The sequence below is a fragment of the Rhinoraja longicauda genome, chromosome 19, assembly GCF_053455715.1.
Source record: "Rhinoraja longicauda isolate Sanriku21f chromosome 19, sRhiLon1.1, whole genome shotgun sequence".
In the NCBI taxonomy this organism is placed as follows: Eukaryota; Metazoa; Chordata; class Chondrichthyes; order Rajiformes; family Arhynchobatidae; genus Rhinoraja; species Rhinoraja longicauda.
In genome coordinates, this window is record NC_135971.1 from 5,843,374 (window position 1) to 5,867,594 (window position 24,221).

Here is a 24,221-nt window from a genome sequence, read left to right on the forward strand (position 1 = left end):
GAGGAGTCCGTGCGGGGGGAGGAGTCAGTGCGGGGGGAGGTGTCAGTGCGGGGGGTGTCAGTGCGGGGGGAGGTGTCAGTGCGGGGGGAGGTGTCAGTGCGGGGGGAGGTGTCAGTGCGGGGGGGAGGTGTCAGTGCGGGGGGGGGTGTCAGTGCGGGGGGGGGGGTGTCAGTGCGGGGGGGGGTTGTCAGTGGGGGGGAGGTGTCAGTGCGGGGGGGGAGGTGTCAGTGCGGTGGGGTATCAGTGCGGGGGGGGAGAGGAGGTGTCAGTGGGGGAGGTGTCAGTGCGGGGGGAGGGTGTCAGTGCGGGGGGAGGGGGGGGGGGTGTCAGTGCGGGGGGGGATGTCAGTGCGGGGGGAGGTGTCAGTGCGGGGGGGGGGAGGTGTCAGTGCGGGGGGGGGGTGTCAGTGCGGGGGAGGTGTCAGTGCGGGGGGACGGGTGTCTGTGCGGGGGGGTGTCAGTGCGGGGGAGGTGTCAGTGCTGGGGGGGTGTCAGTGGGGGAGGTGTCAGTGCGGGGGGGGTGTCAGTGCGAGGGGTGGAGGTGTCAGTGCGGGGGGGTGTCAGTGCGGGGGAGGTGTCAGTGCGGGGGGACGGGTGTCTGTGCGGGGGGGTGTCAGTGCGGGGGAGTGTCAGTGCTGGGGGGGTGTCAGTGCGGGGGGGGAGAGGAGTTGTCAGTGCGGGGGGGAGGTGTCAGTGCGGGGGAGGTGTCAGTGCGGGGGGGTGTCAGTGGGGGGGGTGTCAGTGGGGGGGGGTGTCAGTGCGGGGGGGAGAGGAGTTGTCAGTGCGGGGGGGAGGTGTCAGTGCGGGGGGGGGGTGGTGTCAGTGCGGGGGGGGGGGTGTCAGTGCGGGGGGGGGGTGTCAGTGCGGGGGGGGGTGTCAGTGCGGGGGGGGTGTCAGTGCGGGGGGTGTCAGTGCGGGGGGAGGTGTCAGTGCGGGGGGGGTGTCAGTGCGGGGGGGGTGTCAGTGCGGGGGGGGGTGTCAGTGCGGGGGGGATGTCAGTGCGGGGGGGGTGTCAGTGCGGGGGGGTGTCAGTGCGGGGGGGGAGAGGAGGTGTCAGTGCGGGGGGGGGAGAGGAGGTGTCAGTGCGGGGGGGGTGTCAGTGCGGGGGGGATGTCAGTGCGGGGGGGGTGTCAGTGCGGGGGGGTGTCAGTGCGGGGGGGGAGAGGAAGGTGTCAGTGCGGGGGGGGTGTCAGTGCGGGGGGGGTGTCAGTGCGGGGAGGGTGTCAGTGCGGGGGGGGTGTCAGTGTGGGGGAAGGTGTCAGTGGGGGGGGGGATGTGAGTGGGGGTGGGTGTCAGTGCGGGGGGTTGTCAGTGCGGGGGGGAGAGGAGTTGTCAGTGCGGGGGGGAGGTGTCAGTGCGGGGGGGGTGTCAGTGCGGGGGGGTGTCAGTGCGGGGGGGGGTGTCAGTGCGGGGGGAGGTGTCAGTGCGGGGGGGGGGTGTCAGTGCGTGGGGGGGATGTCAGTGCGGGGGGAGGTGTCAGTGCGAGGGGGGGAGGTGTGAGTGCGGGGGGGGGGAGGTGTCAGTGCGGGGACGGGTGTCTGTGCGGGGGGGGTGTCAGTGCGGGGGAGGTGTCAGTGCTGGGGGGGTGTCAGTGCGGGGGGGGAGAGGAGTTGTCAGTGTGGGGGGAGGTGTCAGTGCGGGGGGGGGGGTGTCAGTGCGGGGGGGGGGTGTCAGTGCGGGGGGGGGGGGGTGTCAGTGCGGGGGGGGTGTCAGTGCGGGGGGGGTGTCAGTGCGGGGGGGTGTCAGTGCGGGGGGAGGTGTCAGTGCGGGGGGGGTGTCAGTGCGGGGGGGGGTGTCAGTGCGGGGGGGGGTGTCAGTGCGGGGGGGATGTCAGTGCGGGGGGGGGTGTCAGTGCGGGGGGGTGTCAGTGCGGGGGGGAGAGGAGGTGTCAGTGCGGGGGGGGGTGTCAGTGCGGGGGGGATGTCAGTGCGGGGGGGGGTGTCAGTGCGGGGGGGGTGTCAGTGCGGGGGGGAGAGGAGGTGTCAGTGCGGGGGGGTGTCAGTGCGGGGGGGGTGTCAGTGCGGGGGGTGTCAGTGCGGGGGGAGGTGTCAGTGCGGGGGGGGTGTCAGTGCGGGGGGGGTGTCAGTGCGGGGGGGGGTGTCAGTGCGGGGGGGTGTCAGTGCGGGGGGGGAGAGGAGGTGTCAGTGCGGGGGGGGTGTCAGTGCGGGGGGGGTGTCAGTGCGGGGGGGGTGTCAGTGTGGGGGAAGGTGTCAGTGGGGGGGGGATGTGAGTGGGGGTGGGTGTCAGTGCGGGGGGGTGTCAGTGCGGGGGGGGGAGAGGAGTTGTCAGTGCGGGGGGGAGGTGTCAGTGCGGGGGGGGGTGTCAGTGCGGGGGGGGTGTCAGTGCGGGGGGGGAGGTGTCAGTGCGGGGGGGTGTCAGTGCGGGGGGTGTCAGTGCGGGGGGGGGAGGTGTCAGTGCGGGGGGGGTGTCTGTGCGGGGGGGGTGTCAGTGCGGGGGGGTGTCAGTGCGGGGGGGATGTCAGTGCGGGGGGGGCGTCAGTGCAGTGCGGGGGGACGGGTGTCTGTGCGGGGGGGTGTCAGTGCGGGGGAGGTGTCAGTGCTGGGGGGGGTGTCAGTGCGGGGGGGGGGTGTCAGTGCGTGGGGGGTGTCAGTGCGGGGGGGTGTCAGTGCGGGGGGGGAGAGGAGGTGTCAGTGCGGGGGGGTGTCAGTGCGGGGGGGGTGTCAGTGCGGGGGGGGTGTCAGTGTGGGGGAAGGTGTCAGTGGGGGGGGGATGTGAGTGGGGGTGGGTGTCAGTGCGGGGGGGTGTCAGTGCGGGGGGGGGGAGAGGAGTTGTCAGTGCGGGGGGGAGGTGTCAGTGCGGGGGGGGGTGTCAGTGCGGGGGGGTGTCAGTGCGGGGGGGGAGGTGTCAGTGCGGGGGGGGTGTCAGTGCGGGGGGTGTCAGTGCGGGGGGGGGAGGTGTCAGTGCGGGGGGGGTGTCTGTGCGGGGGGGGGTGTCAGTGCGGGGGGGTGTCAGTGCGGGGGGGATGTCAGTGCGTGGGGGGCGTCAGTGCAGGGGGGGTGTCAGTGCGGGGGAGGTGTCAGTGCGGGGGGACGGGTGTCTGTGCGGGGGGGTGTCAGTGCGGGGGAGGTGTCAGTGCTGGGGGGGGTGTCAGTGCGGGGGGGGGGTGTCAGTGCGTGGGGGTGTCAGTGCGGGGGGGTGTCAGTGCGGGGGGGGGGTGTCAGTGCGGGGGGGGGTGTCAGTGCGGGGCGGGGTGTCAGTGCGTGGGGGTGTCAGTGCGGGGGGGTGTCAGTGCGGTGGGGGTGTCAGTGCGGGGGGGGGGTGTCAGTGCGGGGGGGTGTCAGTGCGGGCGGACGGGTGTCAGTGCGGGGGGACGACTGTCTGTGCGGGGTGGGGGTGTCAGTGCCTGAGGGAGGTGTCAGTGCGGGGGAGATGTCAGTGCTGGGGGGGGTGTCAGTGCCCGAGGGAGGTGTCAGTGCGGGAGGGGTGTCAGTGCGGGGGGGGTGTCAGTGCGGAGTGGGTGTCAGTGCGGGGGGGGGGGGGGGGAGCGGGGGGTGGGGGAGCGGCGATATGATATGACAGTGAACATATGAATTCCCGCCATTCCGGGAATTAACCTAGTGAACCTACGCTGCACGCCCTCAATAGCAAGAATATCCTTCCTCTAATTTGGAGACCAAAACTGCACACAGTACTCCAGGTGCGGTCTCACCAGGGCCCTGTACAACTGCAGAAGGACCTCTTTGCTCCTATACTCAACTCCTCGTGTTATGAAGGCCAACATTCCATTGGCTTTCGTCACTGCCTGCTGTACCTGCATGCTTCCTTTCAGTATAAGAAAATAACTGCAGATGCTGGTACAAATCGATTTATTCACAAAATGCTGGAGTAACTCAGCACTTCCTTTCAGTGCTGGTGTACATGATACATGTCACCATTCGAACATGACACCGTTCAGGTAATACTCTTATCCCTCACACTTATCCACATTAAACTGCTTCTGCCATAGGTCCGCCCACTCACACAACCTGTCCAAGTCACCCTGCAAACCTCATAGCATCCTCCTCACAGTTCACACTGCCACCCAGCTTTGTATCATCCGCAAATTTGCTAATGAAAAAAATTTGCGACTCGGCTTGTATACACTGGAATTTAGAAGGATGAGAGGGGATCTTATCGAAACGTAGAAGCGGCACGAGGGGGAGGGAGGGGGAGGAGGGGAGGGAGAGGGGCGTTGGAGAGGAGGAGAGGGAGTGGGGGAGAGGGGGCTGGGGAGAGGGTGCTGGGGAGAGGAGGGCGCGGGAGAGGGGGCGCGGGAGAGGGAGGGGAGAGGGAGAGGGGGGAGCGGGAGAGGGAGAGCGAGAGGGGGAGAGGAAGGCGCGGAGAGGGGGAGGGGAGAGGGGGATGGGAGAGGGGGAGCGGGAGAGAGGGAGCGGGTGAGAGGGGGCGGTGCGGGAGAGGGAGCTGGGGAGAGGGGGAAGCGGAGAGGGGGAAGGGGAGAGGGGGAAGGGGAGAGGGGGAAGGGGAGAGGGGCGGTGCGGGAGAGGGAGCTGGGGAGAGGGGGAAGGGGAGAGGGGGAAGGGGAGAGGGGGAAGGGGAGAGGGGAGAGGGGGAAGTGGGGAAGAGGGGGGGGGGGGGGGAGTGGGTCGGAGCGCTGTGTGAGGAGCCGGGGAGGGGGTGGACTAACTCACCTGCAGCGGCGGTGAACTGAGATGCGAGATCGCTGTGCGCTGTAATTTTGTGTAACGCGCTCTGGTTGTGAGTTGGGTTACTCACTGGGCCAATGAGTTGTTGCCAGGGCGGCGCCTGGAGCGTCCTTGGTTTATTCACTGATCGGGGCTGTGCTGATCCACGAACAGACCAGCTGTTCACGTCTATGTGTCAACCCTCATCTACAATGGCTTCCGACACAGCAGATACAGAGAGAGAGAGAGAGATCCGTCGTAACTCAGCGGGACAGGCAGAAACCATGTTCTCCATGGATGCTGCCTGACCCGCTGAGTTACTCCAGCACTCTGTGCAAACGGCACGCTGCTTTACAGCGAATGCAGCGCCGGAGACTCAGGTTCGATCCTGACTACGGGTGCTGCACTGTACGGAGTTTGTACGTTCTCCCCGTGACCTGCGTGGGTTTTCTCCGAGATCTTCGGTTTCCTCCCACACTCCAAAGACGTACAGGTATGTAGGTAAATTGGCTGGGTAAAATGTAAAAATTGTCCCTAATGGGTGTAGGATAGTGTTAATGTGCGGGGATCGCTGGGCGGCACGGACTTGGAGGGCCGAAAAATGCCTGTTTCCGGCTGTATATATATGATATATGATATAATATGATGACCCGCTGAGTTTCTCCAGCACTCTGTGTCCATCTACAATTCAACCCTCTGTGGCGCGGAGTTGGTTTAGTTTACACCTCCTTTGGGCGTGGATTACAATGTTAATTCTGTAAAATGTTCTCTCCAACACACCTGTGATATCTTGAGTTCAGACACAGAATAACAAGTTAACTCAGTGCTGCCCGGAACATGACTGCACAGCTGAACTGTGGTTTATTCAATCATTGTTGAAAGACTGGAGCGACTAGGCTTGTATAGAAACATGGAAAATAGGTGCAGGAGTAGGCCATTCGGCCCTTCGGGCCTGTACGCACCGCCATTCAATATGATCATGGCTGATCATCCAACTCAGTATCCCGTACCTGCCTTCTCTCCATACCCCGTGATCCCTTTAGCCACAAGGGCCACATCTAACTCCCTCTTAAATATAGCCAATGAACTGGCCTCAACTACCTTCTGTGGCAGAGAATTCCACAGATTCACCACTCTGTGTGTGAAAAAAACGTTCTCATCTCGGTCCTAAAAGACTTCCCCCTTATCCTTAAACTGTGACCCCTTGTTCTGGACTTCCCCAACATCGGGAACAATCTTCCCGCATCTAGCCTGTCCAACCACTTATGAATTTTGTAATTTTGTATAAGATCCCCCCTCAATCCTCTAAATTCCAGCGAGTACAAGCCGAGTCTATCCAGTCTTTCTTCATATGAAAGTCCTGCCATCCCAGGGATCAATCTGGTGAACCTTCTCCGTAGTCCCTCTATGGCAAGAATGTCTTTCCTCAGATTAGGACTCCAAAACTGTAGGCAATACTCCAGGTGTGGTCTCACCAATGCTCTGTACAACTGCAGCAGAACCTCCCTGCACCTATACTCAAATCCCCTCACTATGAATGCCAACATACCATTCGCTTTCTTCACTGCCTGCTGCACCTGCATGTCTACTTTCAATGACTGGTGTACCACGACACCCAGGTCTCGTTGCATCTCCCCTTCTCGTAATCGGCCACCAATCAGATAATAGTCTGCTTTCCTGTTCTTGCCACCAAAGTGGATAACCTCACATTTATCCACATTATACTGCATCTGCCATGCATTTGCCCACTCACCTAACCTATCCAAGTCACGTTGCAGCCTCCTAGCATCCTCTTCACAGCTAACACTGCCCCCCAGCTTCGTGTAATCCGCAAACTTGGAGATGTTGCATTCAATTCCCTCGTCCAAATCATTAATATATATTGTAAATAACTGGGGTCCCAGCACTGAGCCTTGCGGTACCCCACTAGTCACTGCCTGCCATTCTGAAAAGGACCCGTTTATTCCTACTCTTTGCTTCCTGTCTGCCAGCCAGTTCTCTATCCACATCAATACTGAACCCACAATACCATGTGCTTTAAGTTTGCATACTAATCTCCTATGTGGGACCTTGTCGAAAGCCTTCTGGAAGTCCAGATATAACACATCCACTGGTTCTCCCTTATCCACTCTACTAGTTACATCCTCGAAAAATTCTATAAGATCCGTCAGACATGATTTACCTTTCATAAATCCATGCTGACTTTGTTTTCTTTCATAATCTATTTTCCCTTTCCTAATTAAGCCCTTTGTCATCCTCTGCTGGACTCTGAATTTCTCCCAGTCCTCTGGTAGGCTGCTTTTTCTTGCTAATTTGTACGCTTCATCTTTTGTTTTGATACTATCCCTAATCTCCCTTGTTAGCCACGGATGCACTACCTTCCCTGATTTATTCTTTTGCCAAACTGGGATGAACAATTGTTGTAGTTCATCCATGCGGTCTTTAAATGCCTTCCATTGCATATCCACCGTCAACCTTTTAAGAATCAATTGCCAGTCTATCTTGGCCAAATCACGTCTCATGCCCTCAAAGTTACCTTTCTTTAAGTTCAGAACCGTTGTTTCTGAATTAACTAAGTCACTCTCCATCCTAATGATGAACTCAACCATATTATGGTCACTCTTGCCCAAGGGGCCACACACATCAAGACTGCTAACTAACCCTTCCTCATTACTCAATACCCAGTCTAGAATAGCCTGCTCTCTCGTTGGTTCCTCTACATGTTGGTTTAGAAAACTATCCCGTATACATTTCAAGAAATCCTCTTCCTCAGCACCTCTGCCAATTTGATTCACCCAATCTATATGTAGATTGAAGTCACCTGTTTTATCTTTGTTGCACGCATGTCTAATTTCCTGTTTGATGCCATCCCCAACCTCACTACTGCTGTTAGGTGGCCTGTACACAACTCCCACTAGCATTTTCTGCCCCTTAGTGTTTCGCAGCTCTACCCATATCGATTCCACATCCTCCAAGCTAATGTCCCTCCTTTCCACTGCGTTAATCTCCTCTCTAACCAGTAACGCTACCCCACCCCCTTTTCCTTTCTGTCTATCCCTCCTGAATATTGAATATCCCTGGATGTTCAGCTCCCAGCCTTGGTCACCCTGGAGCCATGTCTCCGTAATCCCAACTATATCATATTCATCAATAACTATCTGCACATTCAACTCATCCACCTTATTACAAATGCTCCTTGCATTGAGACACAAAGCCTTCAGGCTTGTTTTTACAACACTCTTATCCTTTATACAATTATGTTGAAAAGTGGCCCTTTTTGATTTTTGCCCTGGATTTGTCTGCCTGCCACTTTTACTTTTCACCTTTGCTACCTATTGCTTCTACCCTCATTTTACACCCCTCTATCTCTCTGCTCATGCTCCCATCCCCCTGCCACATTAGTTCCAGTATACACTGGAATTTAGAAGGATGAGAGGGGGTCTTATTGAAACGTATAAGATTATTAAGGGGTTGGACACGTTAGAGGCAGGAAACATGTTCCCAATGTTGGAGGAGTCTAGAACCAGGGTCCACAGTTTAAGAATAAGGGGTAGGCCATTTAGAACAGAGATGAGGAAAAACTTTTTCAGTCAGAGAGTTGTAAATCTGTGGAATTCTCTACTTCAGAAGGCAGTGGAAGCCAATTTTCTGAATGTATTCAAGAGAGAGCGAGATAGAGCTCTTAAGGATAGCGGAGTTAGGGGGTATGGGGAGAAGGCAGGAACAGGGTACTGATTGAGAATGATCAGCCATGATCACATTGAATGTCGGTGCTGGCTCGATGGGCCGAATGGCCTCCTCCTGCACCAATTGTCTATTGTCTGGCCCGCTGAGTTACTCCAGCACTCTGTGAAACGTCACCTATCCATGTTCTCCACAGATGCTGCCTGACCCGCTGAGTTACTCCAGCACTCTGTGAAACGTCACCTATCCATGTTCTCCACAGATGCTGCCTGACCCGCTGAGTTACTCCAGCACTCTGTGAAACGTCACCTATCCATGTTCTCCACAGATGCTGCCTGACCCGCTGAGTTACTCCAGCACTCTGTGAAACGTCACCTGTCCATGTTCTCCACAGATGCTGCCTGACCCGCTGAGTTACTCAGGATATCTTTATTTGTCATCCAAAAAACAAGTCTTTTGGTCGAGGTTTCAATAGACAATAGACAATAGACAATAGACAATAGACAATAGGTGCAGGAGTAGGCCATTCAGCCCTTCGAGCCAGCACCGCCATTCAATGCGATCATGGCTGATCACTATCAATCAGTACCCCGTTCCTGCCTTCTCCCCATACCCCCTCACTCCGCTATCCTTAAGAGCTCTATCCAGCTCTCTCTTGAAAGCATCCAACGAACTGGCCTCCACTGCCTTCTGAGGCAGAGAATTCCACACCTTCACCACTCTCTGACTGAAAAAGTTCTTCCTCATCTCCGTTCTAAATGGCCTACCCCTTATTCTCAAACTGTGGCCCCTTGTTCTGGACTCCCCCAACATTGGGAACATGTTATCTGCCTCTAATGTGTCCAATCCCCTAATTATCTTATATGTTTCAATAAGATCCCCCCTCATCCTTCTAAATTCCAGTGTATACAAGCCCAATCGCTCCAGCCTTTCAACATACGACAGTCCCGCCATTCCGGGAATTAATCTAGTGAACCTACGCTGCACGCCCTCCATAGCAAGAATATCCTTCCTCAAATTTGGAGACCAAAACTGCACACAGTACTCCAGGTGCGGTCTCACCAGGGCCCGGTACAACTGTAGAAGGACCTCTTTGCTCCTATACTCAACTCCTCTTGTTACGAAGGCCAACATTCCATTGGCTTTCTTCACTGCCTGCTGAACCTGCATGCTTCCTTTCATTGACTGATGCACTAGGACACCCAGATCTCGTTGAACCCCCCCTCCTCCTAACTTGACACCATTCAGATAATAATCTGCCTTTCTATTCTTACTTCCAAAGTGAATAACCTCACACTTATCTACATTAAACTGCATCTGCCATGTATCCACCCACTCACACAACCTGTCCAGGTCACCCTGCAGCCTTATTGCATCTTCCTCACAATTCACACTACCCCCCAACTTTCGTCACCCATAGTCCAACAATAAGAGCAATAAAATAAGCAAGTTACACAACCACAAACCAACACAAAACATAAAGAAACATCCATCACAGTGAGTCTCCTCTAGTCATCTCCTCACTGTGATGGAAGGACAGAATGTATTTTCTCTTCCCCTGCCGTCTTCTCCCGCGGTCAGGCTAGTTTCATTGCCACGTTCCAGGCGATCCGGGGCGGGCGAACACGCTGCCTCTGCCGGAGTTCCCGATGTCGGCATCCACGCGGCCGGAGCCGAAGCCTCCGAAGACAGCCGGCTCCGCAGATGGTGAGTCCGGTCCGTGGGCTCTGAGAACCAGAGGACCAGGTATTCCCGGGGTGGAGGCCGCCATTTACAGGAGTTGGGCCGATGGTAGGCCGCAGCAGGAACAGAGACACCACCCTGAAAACAAAGTCCCTTCCCACCCAAACCACCCCATCCCCGGGCACTTTCCCCCGCAACCGCACGAGATGCAACACCTGTCCCTTTACCTCCCCCCTCAACTCCATCCAAGGACCCAAACAGTCTTTCCAGGTGAGACAGAGGTTCACCTGCACATCCTCCAACCTCATCTATTGCATCCGCTGCTCTAGATGTCAACTTATTTACATCGGCGAAACCAAGCGCAGGCTCGGCGATCGCTTCGCTCAACACCTGCGCTTGGTTCGCATTGGCCAAACTGATCTCCCAGTGGCTGAGCACTTCAACTGCCCCTCCCATTCCCAGTCTGACCTTTCTGTCATGGGCCTTCTCCAGTGCCATAGTGAGGCCCACCGGAAATTGGATGAACAGCACCTCATATTTCGCCTGGGCAGCTTGCAGCCCAGCGGTATGAACATCGACTTCTCCAACTTTAGATAGTTCCTCTGTCCCTCTCTTCCCCTCCTCCTTCCCAGATCTCCCTCTATCTTCCTGTCTCCACCTATATCCTTCCTTTGTCCCACCCCCGACATCAGTCTGAAGAAGGGTCTCGACCCGAAACGTCACCCATTCCTTCTCTCCCGAGATGCTGCCTGACCTGCTGAGTTACTCCAGCATTTTGTGAATAAATACCCAGAAAACAAAGGTCGGGTCTCCGTTCGGAAGGGTCAAGTTTACAAATTACAGTCTCCCCCCACACACACATAGTACACAACCACAAAAAAACACGACATCACATCTACAATTAAGACAAAAAAACAACACAAAGACAAACAGACCACAGGCAAGCCGCAGCTTCTAGGGCAGCGCCGCCATTTTGTATCCATCTACAATTCAACCCTCTGTGGGCGCGGAGTTGGTTTCGTTTACACCTCCTTTCGGCGTGGTTTACAATGTTAATTCTGGAGCGACTGTAAGACTGGAGCGACTAGGCTTGTGTACACTGGAATTTAGAAGGATGAGAGGAGATCTTATGGAAACGTATAAGATTATTAAGGGGTTGGACACGTTAGAGGCAGGAAACATGTTCCCAATGTTGGGGGAGTCCAGAACAAGGGGCCACAGTTTAAGAATAAGGGGTCGGCCATTTCGAACTGAGATGAGGAAAAACTTATGATTAGCACCCTCACATGCAGCCAAGTGTTCACAAAAATGGACTTGACAAATGCCTATTTGTAGTTATGTGTAGATGACGGATCTAAATCCAAGCTAACTATTAGCACGCATTTGGGATTGTTTCAGTTCAATAGGCTTCCATTTGGTACATCATCAGCCCCAGGGATTTTTCAAGGGGTAATGACACAAATTCTAGAGGGAATTGAAGGTGTGGTGTGTTACTTTGATGACATCCTCATCTCAGCCCCCGACAGGCCGACACATGATGAAAGGTTGGAAGTGGTACTCAAAGCGACTTGAAAACGCACAGTGTAAGAGTGAGGGCACAGAAGTGAGGTTATCCACTTTGGTGGTAAGAATAGGAAGGCAGAGTATTATCTGAATGGTGTCAAGTTAGGAAAAGGGGACGTACAATGAGATCTGGGTGTCCAAGAGCATCAGTCGCTGAAAGGAAGCATGCAGGTACAGCAGGCAGTGAAGAAAGCCAATGGAATTGTGGCCTTCATAACAAGAGGAGTTGAGTATTGGAGCAAAGAGGTCCTTCTGCAGTTGTACAGGGCCCTGGTGAGACCGCACCTGGAGTACTGAGTGCAGTTTTGGTCTTCAAATTTGAGGAAGGATATTCTTGCTATTGAGGGCATGCAGCGTAGGTTTACTAGGTTAATTCCCGGGATGGCGGGACTGTCATATGTTGAAAGACTGGAGCGACTAGGCTTGTATACACTGGAATTTAGAAGGATGAGAGGAGATCTTATCGAAACGTATAAGATTATTAAGGGGTTGGACACGTTAGAGGCAGGAAACATGTTTCCAATGTTGGGGGAGTCCAGAACAAGGATAAGAATAAGAGGTAGGCCATTTAGAACGGAGATGAGGAAAACCTTTTTCAGTCAGAGAGTTGTGAATCTGTGGAATTCTCTGCCTCAGAAGACAGTGGAGGCCAATTCTCTGAATGCATTCAAGAGAGAACTAGATAGAGCTCTTAAGGGATAGCGGAGTCAGGGGGTATGGGGAGAAGGCAGGAACGGGGTACTGATTGAGAATGATCAGCCATGATCACATTGAATGGCGGTGCGTACAGGCTCGAAGGGCCGAATGGCCTACTCCTGCACCTATTGTCTGGATTTAGTGTTGTGTAATAATCCTGATCTGATAAGGGGACTAGAGGTAAAAGAGCCATTAGGAGGCAGTGATCACAACATGATAAGTTTTACTCTGCAAATGGAAAGGCAGAAGGGAAAATCGGAAGTGTCGGTATTACAGTATAGCAAAGGGGATTACAGAGGCATGAGGCAGGAGCTGGCCAAAATTGACTGGAAGGAGGCCCTAGCAGGGAAGACGGTAGAACAGCTATGGTAGGTATTCCTGGGAATAATGCAGAGGTTGCAGGATCAATTTATTCCAAAGAGGCGGAAAGACTCTAAGGGGAGTAAGAGACACCTGTGGCTGACAAGGGAAGTCAAGGACAGCATAAAAATTAAGGAGAGGAAGTATAACATAGCAAAGAAGAGTGGGAAGACAGAGGATTGGGACTCTTTTAAAGAGCAACAAAAGTTAACTAAAAAGGCAATACGGGGAGAAAAGATGAGGTACGAGGGTAAACTAGCCAATAATATAAAGGAGGATAGCAAAAGTTTTTTTAGGTACGTGAAGAGAAAAAAATAGTCAAGGCAAATGTGGGACCCTTGAAGACAGAAGCAGGGGAATTTATTATGGGGAACAAAGAAATGGCAGACGAGTTAAACCGTTACTTTGGATCTGTCTTCACTGAGGAAGATACACACAATCTCCCAAATGTTCTAGGGGCCGGAGAACCTAGGGTGATGGAGGAACTGAAGGAAATCCACATAAGGCAGGAAATGGTTTTGGGTAGACTGATGGGACTGAAGGCTGATAAATCCCCAGGACCTGATGGTCTGCATCCCAGGGTACTTAAGGAGGTGGCTCTAGAAATAGTGGAAGCATTGGAGATCATTTTTCAATGTTCTATAGATTCAGGATCAGTTCCTGTGGATTGGAGGATAGCAAATGTTATCCCACTTTTTAAGAAAGGAGGGAGAGAGAAAACGGGTAATTATAGACCAGTTAATCTGTCTGACATCAGTGGTGGGGAAGATGCTGGAGTCAATTATAAAAGACGAAATTGCTGAGCATTTGGATAGCAGTAACAGGATCATTCCGAGTCAGCATGGATTTACGAAGTGGAAATCATGTTTGACAAATCTACTGGAATTTTTTGAGGATGTAACTAGGAAAATTGACAGGGGAGAGTCAGTGGATGTGGTGTACCTCAACTTTCAGAAAGCCTTCGACAAGGTCCCACATAGGAGATTAGTGGGCAAAATTGGAGCACATGGTATTGGGGGTAGGGTACTGACATGGATAGAAAATTGGTTGACAGACAGAAAGCAAAGAGTGGGGATAAATGGGTCCCTTTCGGAATGGCAGGCAGTGACCAGTGGGGTACCGCAAGGTTCGGTGCTGGGACCCCAGCTATTTACGATATACATTAATGACTTAGATGAAGGGATTAAAAGTACCATTAGCAAATTTGCAGATGATACTAAGCTGGGGGGTAGTGTGAATTGTGAGGAAGATGCAATAAGGCTGCAGGGTGACTTGGACAGGTTGTGTGAGTGGGTGGATACATGGCAGATGCAGTTTAATGTAGATAAGTGTGAGGTTATTCACTTTGGAAGTAAGAATAGAAAGGCAGATTATTATCTGAATGGTGTCAAGTTAGGAAGAGGGGATGTTCAACGAGATCTGGGTGTCCTGGTGCATCAGTCACTGAAAGGAAGCATGCAGGTACAGCAGGCAGTGAAGAAACCCAATGGAATGTTGGCCTTCATAACAAGAGGAGTTGAGTATAGGAGCAAAGAGGTCCTTCTACAGTTGTACCGGGCCCTGGTGAGACCGCACCTGGAGTATTGTGTGCAGTTTTGGTCTCCAAATTTGAGGAAGGATATTCTTGCTATTGAGGGCGTGCAGCGTAGGTTCACTAGGTTAATTCCCGGAATGGCGGGACTGTCGTATGTTGAAAGGCTGGAGCAATTAGGCTTGTATACACTGGAATTTAGAAGGATGAGGGGGGATCTTATTGAAACATATAAGATAATTAGGGCATTGGACACATTAGAGGCAGGAAACATGTTCCCAATGTTTGGGGAGTCCAGAACAAGGGGCCACAGTTTAAGAATAAGGGGTAGGCCATTTAGTACGGAGATGAGGAAGAACTTTTTCAGTCAGAGAGTGGTGAAGGTGTGGAATTCTCTGCCTCAGAAGGCAGTGGAGGCCAGTTCGTTGGATGCTTTCAAGAGAGAGCTGGATAGAGCTCTTAAGGATAGCGGAGTGAGGGGGTATGGGGAGAAGGCAGGAACGGGGTACTGATTGAGAGTGATCAGCCATGATCGCATTGAATGGCGGTGCTGGCTCGAAGGGCTGAATGGCCTACTCCTGCACCTATTGTCTATTGTCTATAAGTGTGAATTCTTTCAGAACTCGGTAGAGTACTTGGGTCATAAGATAGACAAGGATGGTCTACACCCCACCAAGGGTAAAGTTGATGCGATCGAAAATGCACCCACTCACAGAAACATATCTGAGATCCGATCCTTTTTAGGATTAATGGATTACTATGGGAAGTTTGTGCCAAATCTGTCCACCTGTTTACATCCCTTGAATGAGCTTTTGAGAAAAGATGTACCATGGAAGTGGACACGTAAATGTGATCAAGCTTTCAAGTCATGTAAAGCTCAGTTGGCAGAGAGTTCAATGCTTGTTCATTACGATGTCAATAAGCCGATGACGTTAGCATGCGATGCTTCACCATACTGTGTTGGTGCTATGATCTCTCATGTGTTAGAAAATGGAGAGGAAAGGCCAATAGCATTACGCAAATAGAGCGAGAGGCTCTTGCTTTGATTTTTGGCATTAGGAGGTTTCACAAATACTAGTATGGTAGAAGGTGTGTAATCGAGACAAATCACCAGCCATTGACAGTGATCCTAAATCCAAAAGCACACATTCCAACTCTGGCAGCAGGCAGAATGCAAAGATGGGCATTGATATTGTCTGCATTTGACAAGGTTCCACATGGAAGGTTGATTAAGAAGGTTAAATCGTTGGGTATTAATAGTGAGGTTGCAAGATGGATTCAACAATGGCTGAATGGGAGATACCAGAGGGTAATGGTTGACAATTGTATGTCAGGTTGGAGGCCAGTGTCTAGTGGAGTACCCCAAGGATCTGTGTTGGGTCCACTGTTGTTTGTCATTTACATTAATGATCTGGATGATGGTGTGGCAAATTGGATTAGTAAATATGCAGATGATACTAAGATAGGTGGTGTAGTTAGTAATGAAGTAGAGTTTCAAAGTCTACAGAGAGACGTGGGCCTTTTGGAAGGGTGGGCTGAAAGATGGCAGATGGAGTTTAATGCTGATAAGTGTGAGGTGCTGCATTTTGGTAGGACAAATCAAAATAGGACGTACAGGGTAAATGGTAGGGAATTGAGGAATACAGTGGAACAGAGGGATCTGGGAATAACTGTGCTTTGTTCCCTGAAGGTGGAATCTCATGTGGATAGGGTGGTGAAGAAGGCATTTGGTATGCTTGCCTTTATAAATCAGAGCATCGAGTATAGAAGTTGGGATGTAATGTTAAAATTGTACAGGGCATTGGTGAGGCCGAATCTGGAGTATGGTGTGCAGTTCTGGTCGCCAAATTATAGGAAGGATGTCGACAAAATGGAGAGGGTACAGAGGAGATTTACTAGAATGTTGCCTGGGTTTCAGCACTTAGGCTACAGAGAGAGGTTGAACAGGTTGGGTCTTTATTCTTTGGAGCGTAGAAGGTTGAGGGGGGACTTGATAGAGGTTTTTTAAATTTTGAGAGGGACGGACAGAGTTGACGTGGGTAGGCTTTTCCCTTTGAGAGTGGGGAAGATTCCAACAAGGGGACATAGCTTCAGAATTGAGGGACAAAAGTTTAGGGGTAACATGAGGGGTAACTTCTTTACTCAGAGGGTGGTGGCTGTATGGAATGGGCTTCCGGTGGAAGTGGTGGAGGCTGGCTCGATTTTATTATTTAAGAGTAAATTGGATAGGTATATGGATAGGAGGGGATTGGAGGGTTATGGTCTGAGTGCAGGTAGATGAGACTAGGTCAGGGAGAGTGGTCGGCGTGGACTGGTAGGGCCGGACAGGCCTGTTTCCGTGCTGTAGTTGTTATATGGTTATATGATATTCAGTATCGTAAGGCAGCAGAGCACAGCAATGTCTAGATTACCTTTGGAATCGGAGGTTACCCCAAAGAGAGAGGACTTGTTTTACTTCTCTCATGTAGATGAGTTACCCATCACATCAGGGGACATTCGGAAGGCCACTCGCACTGACAGATTTTTGGCAAGAGTGCAGGAATATATTACAAATGGATGGCCAAACAAATTGCCGAATTCAGAGGCAGAACTGAAACCATTCTTTGTACGTAGTTATGTAGGTTAATTGGCTGGGTAAAGGTAAAAATTGTCCCTAGTGGGTGTAGGATAGTGTTAATGTGCGGGGATCGCTGGGCGGCACGGACTTGGTGGGCCGAAAAGGCCTGTTTCCGGCTGTATATATATGATATGATATGATATGATAACTCTCAATAGACCAAGGTTGTGTCATGTGGGGAGCGAGAGTTGTAATACCTGAAAAATATGGAGTAAAATTGCTAGAAGATCTTCATGATCAGCATTTGGGAATGTGTCTAACAAAGAGTCTAGCTAGAAACTATCTATGGTGGCCGGGTCTAGATAAGGAGATAGAACAAAAGGTGAAAGAATGTAGCACATGTCAAGCAGTTGGAAAGAATCCACCCACAGTACCGCTACAACCATGGAAATAGCCGGTTAGAGTGTGGCAAAGATTACACATTGACTTTGCAGCAGTTAGATGGACAACAATTGTTCATTGTGATTGAGAGTCACTCCAAGTGGGTTCAGGTGTTTTCAATAGGCAATAGACAATAGGTGCAGGAGGAGGCCATTCGGCCCTTCGAGCCTGTACGCACCGCCATTCAATGTGATCATGGCTGATCATTCTCAATCAGTACCCCGTTCCTGCCTTCTCCCCATACCCCCTGACTCCACTATCCTTAAGAGCTCTATCCAGCTCTCTCTTGAATGCATTCAGAGAATTGGCCTCCACTGCCTTCTGAGGCAGAGAATTCCACAGATTCACAACTCTCTGACTGAAAATGTTTTTCCTCATCTTAGTTCTAAATAGCCTACCACTTATTCTTAAACTGTGGCCCCTTGTTCTGGACTTCCCCAACATCGGGAACATGTTTCCTGCCTCTAACGTGTCCAATCCCTTAATAATCTTATATGTTTCGATAAGATCCCCTCTCATCCTTCTAAATTCCAGTGTATACAAGCCCAGTCGCTGCAGTCTTCCAACAATGATTGAATAAACTACAGTTCAGCTGTGCAGTCATGTTTCAGGCAGCTGTGAGTTAACTTGTTATTCTGTGTCTGAACTCAAGATATCACAGGTGTGTTGGAGAGAACATTTTACAGAATTAACATTGTAAACCACGCCCAAAGGAGGTGTAAACTAAACATTCCAGGTGAGACAGAGGTTCATCTGCACCTCCTCCAACCTCATCTGTTGCATCCGCTGCTCTTATTTATTTATATCGGCGAAACCAAGCGCAGGCTCGGCGATCGCTTCGCTGAACACCTGCGCTCGGTCCGCATTAACGCAACTGATCTCCCGGTGGCCCAGCACTTTAACTCCCCCTCCCATTCCCAGTCTGACCTCTCTGTCATGGGCTTCCTCCAGTGCCATAGTGAGGCCCACCGGAAATTGGAGGAGCAGCACCTCATATTTCGCCTGGGCAGTTTACAGCCCGGTGGTATGAACGTCGACTTCTCGAACTTCAGATAGCTCCTCTGTCCCTCTCTTCCCCTCCTCCTTCCTAGATCTCCCTCTATCTTCCTGTCTCCACCTATATCCTTCCTTTGTCCCACCCCCGACATCAGTCTGAAGAAGGGTCTCGACCCGAAACGTCACCCATTCCTTCTCTCCCGAGATGCTGCCTGACCTGCTGAGTTACTCCAGCATTTTGCGGCTCGTGGAAATATGTTGGCTGAGCTCCTTTTTTCATCACAGTGAATATAAAAGTAAATAAGAAAAAATTCCAAGGCTTATAATTATTTACTGGGTATGAATTGAGACCCCATTGGTATAAAACGTAAGTTTAATGTTCATGGTTAGTAAAAATATTTAAGAATTTAAATCCTGATTTTATTGCTAAATCTGAGTGAGGCATTGTTGTTTAGTGCTGGGGGAGGGAATGGTGGGAGGCAGAGGGATTAAAGACATTTCAGGTCAGCAAGGGTTACAGAGGAATGTCAGAAGACTGAGGTCATGGGTAAGGGGGTTAAAGATTTGGGTGCGCCGGGGTAGTGAGAGTAGTCACAGGTGGCTTAACGAGTCTAGCTAGGCCCAACCACACTCACGTCAGTGTAACACAAGACGTTGAACTGTGCAGGCCTAGTTGGTACACTTCAAGATACAAGTTTTATTTAATGTGTCTGTGAACATTTTACAAGATGGAGACCCACAAGACCACTACTAGCAGTAAATAGTGGCTTTAATAGCCTGATATTTGTAGCATTGTCTGTTTGTCATAAAAATATTATGATAAGACTGTAATTTTGTAAGTCAAGTCAAGTCAAGTCAATTTTATTTGTATAGCACATTTAAAAACAACCCACATTGACCAAAGTGCTGTACATCTGATTAGGTTCCAATGGGAGAAAAAAAATGAAGCATACAGTGGCACGCAAACAGTTCACTGCGCCTCCTCAATGAGCCTCAAACGCTAGGGAGTAGAAATAGGTTTTGAGCCTGGACTTAAAGGAGTGGATGGAGGGGGCAGTTCTGATGGGGAGAGGGATGCTGTTCCACAGTCTAGGAGCTGCAACCGCAAAAGCGCGGTCACCCCTGAGCTTAAGCCTAGACCGCGGGATAGTGAGTAGCCCCAAGTCGGCCGACCTGAGGGACCTGGAGTTAGAGAGGGGAGTTAGAAGATTTTTGATGTAGGGGGGGGGGGGGTGTCCATTTAGGGCTTTATATGTGAATAGGAGGAGCTTGAAGTTGATTCTGTACCATACAGGGAGCCAGTGGAGAGAGGCCAGAATCGGGGTGATGTGGTCCCTTTTACGGGTACCCGTCAGGAGTCTCGCTGCGGCGTTTTGGACCAGTTGCAGGCGGGACAGGGAAGATTGGCTGATCCCAGGTGGTATCTGATTAAAATATCTCTAATTTTATTGGTTTGCTTTTTTTTAAACATATTTTCCTCCATCTTTTGACCTGATATTTACTAGGACAAATAAATATCATTAAAAATATAATGTTTTCCTTTTTAGTTTTAGTTTTGGCAGTCTAATTTTATGTTACTGAAATGCAAATTCGCACATTTTTCTTAGAAGTTCCCGTAGTTCATTACCATATTAAATACGCTCAATATAGTTCAAACAATCACCAGTCAAGATTTTGAAAGCATTTGGTATATATGTGTACTTTGTGATTACTGAAACTAATACAAATTAACAGTTTAAAAAACTGCATACATGAATAAATATCATTGCATACATGCATTTCTTAATATTGATATAAAATTTTTGGAACAAAATGTGTCTGTAACAATAAAAACGTATGTGTAAATTTTGTTCATGTCTTGCGGCTCTCAAACATCTGAACTTTATCGTATGTGGCTCTTACATTAAGCAAGTTTGGCCACCCCTGTAATAATGCCACCGTTGGTTGGAGGATTGTAAATAGACAATAGGTGCAGGAGGAGGCCATTCGAGCCAGCACCACCATTCAATGTGATCAGGGCTGATCATTCTCAATGACTCCGCTATCCTTAAGAGCTCTATCTAGTTCTCTCTTGAATGCATTCAGAGAATTGGCCTCCACTGCCTTCTGAGGCAGAGAATTCCACAGATTCACAACTCTCTGACTGAAAAATGTGTTTCCTTATCTCAGTTCTAAATGGCCTACCCCTTATTCTTAAACTGTGGCCCCTGGTTCTGGACTCCCCCAACATTGGGAACATGTTTAGAAGGATGAGAGGGGATCTTATCGAAACGTATAAGATTATTAAGGGGTTGGACACGTTAGAGGCAGGAAACATGTTCTCTGAATACATTCAAGAGAGAGCTAGATAGAGCTCTAAAGGATAGCGGAGTCAGAGGGTATGGGGAGAAGGCAGGAACAGGGTACTGATTGAGAATGATCAGCCATGATCGCATTGAATGGCGGTGCGTACAGGCTCGAAGGGCTGAATGGCCTCCTCCTGCACCTATTGTCTATTGCCATTGGCTTTCTTCACTGCCTGCTGTACCTGCACGTTTACTACTGTTTTTTGTTTTGGCGGGGGTGGGTGGGGGGGAATGAATGAAATGTCTGATTTCTATGACTATTAATAGACTTCTGAATGAGTTCTGTATGTCCATGTGTGAATAATGTTGTGTGGAACTGCAGGCCCATCCACTTTGTGGTCAACACTCCCACCGTGTGGTGATCCGCTGCACTGCAGGGCCGGCCACTGTGATCAACACGCCCACCGTGTGGTGATCCGTTGCACTGCAGGCCCGTCCCCTTTGTGGTCAACACTCCCACCGTGTGGTGATCCGCTGCACTGCAGGCCCGGGCACTTTTCGTTCAACACTCCCACCGTGTGGTGACCCGCTGCACTGCAGGCCCATCTAATAATTAATAATTAATTAATTAATAATCCTTGTGTAGGAAAATAACTGCAGATGCTGCAGTAACTCAGCGGGTCAGGCAGCATCTGTGGAGAACATGGATAGGTGACGTTTCACAGAGTGCCGGAGTAACTCAGCGGGTCGGGCAGCATCTGTGGAGAACATGGATAGGTGACGTTTCACAGATTGCTGGAGTAACTCAGTGGGTCGGGCAGCATCTGTGGAAAGAGGAAATGGGTGACTTTTCGGGTCGAGACACTTCTGAAGAAGGGTCTGAAGGGTTCAGTCTGAAGGTCTCGACCCGAAACGTCACCCATTCCCTCTCTCCTAGATGCTGCCTGACCCGCTGAGTTACTCCAGCATTTTGTGATAGCTTCGATTTGTACCAGCATCTGCAGGTATTTTCCTACACTACGAATGTGTTACAGACACCAGGTGCAGGAGGAGGCCATTTGGCCCTTCGAGCCTGTATGCACCGCCACTCATTGTGATCGCGGCTGATCGTCCACAATCAGTAACCCGTGCCTGCCTTCTCCCCATATCCCTTGATTCCACTAGCCCCTAGAGCTCTATCTAACTCTCTCTTAAATCCATCCAGTGAATCGGCCTCCACTGCCCTCTGTGGCAGAGAATCCCACACATTCACAACTGGAAATGTTTCTCCTCACCTCAGTTTTAAATGGCCTCCCCTTTATTCTTAGACTGTGGCCCCTGATTCTGGACTCATCCAACATTGGGAACATGTTTCCTGCATCTAGCTTGTCCAGTCCTTTTTATAATTTTACACGACTCTATAAGATCCCCCTCTCATCCTTCTAAACTCCAGTGAATACAAGCCCAGTCTTTCCAATCTTTACTCGTATGACAGTCCCGCCATCCCAGGGATTAAACTGGTGAACCTACGCTGCACTGCCTCAATAGCAAGGACGTCCTTCCTCAAATTAGGAAACCAAAACTGCACACAGTACTCCAGGTGCGATCTCACTAGGGTCTCACTAGGGCCCTGTACAACTGCAGAAGGACCTCTTTGCTCCTCAACTCAACTCCTCTCGTTATGAAGGCCAACATTCCACCAGCGTACGACAAGGTTAGTTTGAGTGAAACAATTTCTCGCTGAGTTATTAGTTTATTTATCGGTTTGTTTTCACATCCTGCATGTGGAGCGAATAATTAGCTGTAGGATCAGTCTGTTTATCTGTTGTTGGTGATTCTTCAGCAAGGCCGCCTGGCCCTTGGGCCTTCACGGAGTTCCTAGGCCCTGTGGAGCCTGGAAAACTAGGCCCGGTAAAGAGCCTGGGCCTCGGTTAGTCCATAAGTCCTCGGGAGCCTTGAAACAAGGCCGCGTTCAAGCCTAGGCCTTGTTTAAAGTACTTTGGAGCCTCAAAACTAGGACCAGATAGCAAACTGGGCCTCGATTAGTCCGCACGTCCTCGGGAGCTTTGAAACTAGGCCGCGTTCAAGCCTAGGCCTGTTTTAACGTTCTTTGAAGCCTCAAAACTAGGCCCAGTTCAGAGCCTGGGCCTTGGTTAGTCTGTAAGTCCTCAGGAGTCTTGAAGGGGGGAGGGGGTGAGGGGGAGGCCCTTCCACCCTTCCAGTCCCTACTAGAACAGTCTGTCAGACACAGTCAACCTCCCTCCCCTCTCTCTCTTGCTCTCCCTCCCACTCTCCCCCACTCCCTCTCTCTCTATCTATTTCTCGCCCCACCTTTCTCTCCCCCTCCCCCTCTCTCTCTCTCTATCTCTTTCTCCCACCCTTTCCCACTCCCTCTCTCTCTCCCCCTCTCCCTCTGTCTCTCTTTTCCTCTTTCTCCCCCTCTTTCTACCCCCTCTCCCTCTCACCCACTCCCTCTCATTCTCTATCTCTTTCTCTCCCTCTCTCTGCCGCCTCCCATTCCCTCTCTCTAACCCCTCTCTCTCTCCCTCTCCCTCTATCTCTCCCCATCTCTTTCTCCCCCTCAATCTCTCTCTCTCTCTTATCCCCTCTCTCCCCCTCTCTCCCCCCATCTTTTTCTCTCCCCCCTCTCTCTCTCTCTCTCTCTCTCCCCCTCTCTCCATCTCTCTCTGTGGCCTGACTCACTGAGTTACTCCAGTTCTGTTGCGTCTATCTTAAGACAGAAACAGACAACAGGTGCAGGAGGAGGCCACTCGGCCCTTCGAGCCTGTACGCACCGTCATTCATTGTGATCGCGGCTGATCATTGACAATCAATAACCCGTGCCTGCCTTCTCCCCATATCCCTTGATTCCACTGGCCCCTAGAGCTCTATCTAACTCTCTCTTAAACCCATCCAGTGAATCGGACTCCACTGCCCTCTGGCAGAGAATCCCACACATTTACAACTGCAAACGTTCCTCCTCACCTCAGCTTTAAACGGCCTCCCCTTTATTCTTAGACTGTGTGGCCCCTGGTTCTGGGCTCGCCCAACATTGGGAACAGGTGAACCTACGCTGCACTGCCTCAATAGCAAGGACGTCCTTCCTCAAATTAGACCAAAACTGCACACAGTACTCCAGGTGTGGTCTCATCAGGGCCCTGTACAACTCAAAAATGCGTCAACATTCAATCTCTCCCTCTCTCTCTCTCTTTCCCACTCCCTCTCGCTCCCTCTCTCTCTCTACCGCACAGAACTGCTTTGAGCTCTACATCCCCAATAATCATGACCAGTTGATCAAGGCGTGCAAGACAGAGGCTGATGGCCGGGTGGTCGAGGGGAACCACACCGTGAACTGAATATCCGCCCCTACCCTCGATGGTGGAATGGATCAAATACGAGAGAGAAAGAGAGAGAGAGAGAGAGAGAGACCGAGAGAGAGAGAGGGGGGGGGAGAGAGAGAGAGGGGGGGGGAGAGAGAGAGGGGGGGGGGGAGAGAGGGGGAGAGAGAGAGAGAGGGGAAGAGAGAGGGAGTGTGTAGGGTAGTGTTAATGTGCGGGGATCGCTGGTCGGTGCGGACTCGGTGGGCCGAGGGGCCTGTTTCCGCGCTGTATCTCCAATCTAAACTGAAGCAAACTAAACTGCTGTCTCCCCGTTCAGTAGATTTCAAAAGAATTCAAAAGCAATCTGTACAGTCCAAGTAATTTTGAGTTTATTTCAATTACAGTATTGGAAGCAACAATGCACTTCATTCAAATAAACGCGATCTTTCAATTAGCTTGTCGTGTGTGTCAATGGTTGGGTACA

The 24,221-nt window shown here is 51.3% G+C and overlaps 2 protein-coding genes across 2 annotated transcripts in view; one reads left to right on the plus strand and one right to left on the minus strand.

Annotated features, from left to right (window-relative positions):
- The window catches only part of LOC144602606 (zinc-binding protein A33-like), a 313,416-nt gene that overhangs the window by 150,401 nt on the left and 138,794 nt on the right, over nucleotides 1-24,221 (minus strand). The gene's annotated exons all lie outside the window — the stretch shown is intronic.
- LOC144603025 (nuclear factor 7, brain-like) overlaps nucleotides 1-24,221 on the plus strand; it is a 424,775-nt gene that overhangs the window by 65,617 nt on the left and 334,937 nt on the right. The window lies entirely within an intron of this gene.